Source organism: Periplaneta americana, chromosome 15 (assembly GCF_040183065.1).
Source record: "Periplaneta americana isolate PAMFEO1 chromosome 15, P.americana_PAMFEO1_priV1, whole genome shotgun sequence".
Classification (NCBI taxonomy): Eukaryota; Metazoa; Arthropoda; class Insecta; order Blattodea; family Blattidae; genus Periplaneta; species Periplaneta americana.
Window position 1 is genome coordinate 24115308 of NC_091131.1, and position 2017 is coordinate 24117324.

General features: G+C 41.0%; 1 non-coding gene across 1 annotated transcript; it reads right to left on the reverse strand.

The window, feature by feature from the left end:
* Nucleotides 1-555: 555 nt before the first annotated feature.
* Nucleotides 556-628, reverse strand: TRNAH-GUG (transfer RNA histidin (anticodon GUG)). The gene has a single exon. It is a non-coding gene; the product is annotated as a tRNA-His (tRNA).
* Between the last annotated feature and the right edge of the window lie 1389 nt (nt 629-2017).

Consider the following 2017-nt stretch of genomic DNA (forward strand, 5'->3'; position numbering starts at 1 on the left):
GTATTTTGTCCACAACAAATTCCAAGGCAGACAAACTTGACGCTCCCGAGGTAGTGTTGCGTAGTTGAAAATCACTGTCTCAAGCAAAGCTGGCATCTAGGTGGCTTAATAAAAATTAAAAGAAAAACTCAGGAACATGAGCAGTAATTTCTTTCAAAAACAAAATTAAAAAAGCGTCAAGTAGTAGAAGCGGCAGAAGAAAGTTTGGGCAGGTCAAAGACCCGCGGCGAGTTTGCCGGACTGTGTGATTGATGACCAGGCAACAGCAGCCAACGCTCCAACCGAGTCTTCTCGACCTGTCGGTGTCCACCGCCACCTGCTGGGACCCGTTCTAATAACCCCGAACTTCAATTGTTCACTAGCACTTTGTCGAAAAATCATCCCAGACGGCCTTGATTACACCCTATTCAAGACACTGCTGACCTCTATCAATACAGAAAATATATTTCCTACACTTGGTGACTTCAAACATTTGAATTTACTAAAGATGTTATTATTTGTCCAACAGAATAATATCTGTTACAGTGACAATTAATATTTGAGGAGAAAAATTCGCTCCGGCGCCGGGAATCGAACCCAGGTCCTTGGTTCCACGTACCAAGCGCTCTGACCACTGAGCTACGCCGAATTCAATCCACAGCACCGGATTGAACTCTCCTCCTCCCTTGTTATCAAGGGAAACAACATTGTAGGTACGTAGAACCAAGGACCCGGGTTCGATCCTCGGCGCCGGAGCGAATTTTTTTTTCTCCTCAATTACTAATTCAAACATTTGGCCAAGAATACTCAACAATGACAAGTCTACGAAGGTATGCCTATAAACGTAACTCGCAAGCTGAAAAGATCAACCATAAGAAGCATACTTACTTACTTACTTACAAATGGCTTTTAAGGAACCCGAAGATTCATTGCCGCCCTCACATAAGCCCGCCATCGGTCCCTATCCTGTGCAAGATTAATCCAATCTCTATCATCATATCCCACCTCCCTCAAATCCATTTTAATATTATCCTCCCATCTACGTCTCGGCCTCCCTAAAGGTCTTTTTCCCTCCGGTCTCCCATCTAACACTCTATATGCATTTCTGGATTCGCCCATACGTGCTACATGCCCTGCCCATCTCAAACGTCTGGATTTAATGTTCCTAATTATGTCAGGTGAAGAATACAATGCGTGCAGTTCTGCGTTGTGTAACTTTCTCCATTCTCCTGTAATTTGATCCCGCTTAGCCCCAAATATTTTCCTAAGCACCTTATTCTCAAACACCCTTAACCTATGTTCCTCTCTCAGAGTGAGAGTCGAAGTTTCACAACCACACAGAAGAACCGGTAATATAACTGTTTTATAAATTCTAACTTTCAGATTTTTTGACAGCAGACTGGAGATAAGAGCTTCTCAACCGAATAATAACACGCATTTCCCATATTTATTCTGCGTTTAATTTCCTCCAGAGTGACATTTATATTTGTTACTGTTGCTCCAAGATATTTGAATTTTTCCACCACTTCGAAGGATAAATCTCCAATTGTTTTATTTCCATTTCGTACAATATTGTGGTCACGAGATATAATCATATACTTTATCTTTTCGGGATTTACTTCCAAACCGCTCGTTTTACTTGCTTCAAGTAAAATTTCCGTGTTTTCCCTAATCGTTTGTGTATTTTCTCCTAACATATTCACGTCATCCGCATAGACAAGAAGCTGATGTAACCCGTTCAATTCCAAACCTTGCCTGTTATCCTGAACTTTCCTAATGGCATATTCTAAAGCGAAGTTAAAAAGTAAAGATGATAGTGCATCTCCCTGCTTTAGACCGCAATGAATTGGAAAAGCATCAGATAGAAACTGACCTATACGGACTCTGCTGTATGTTTCACTGAGACACATATTAATTAATCGAACTAGTATCTTGGGAACATCAAATTCAATAAGAATATCACATGATACTTTCCTCTTATTCCGAGGCTTATTGTAGGGATTCGTAACAAGCTGTTTTTTACGGTGATGGGTTGTTA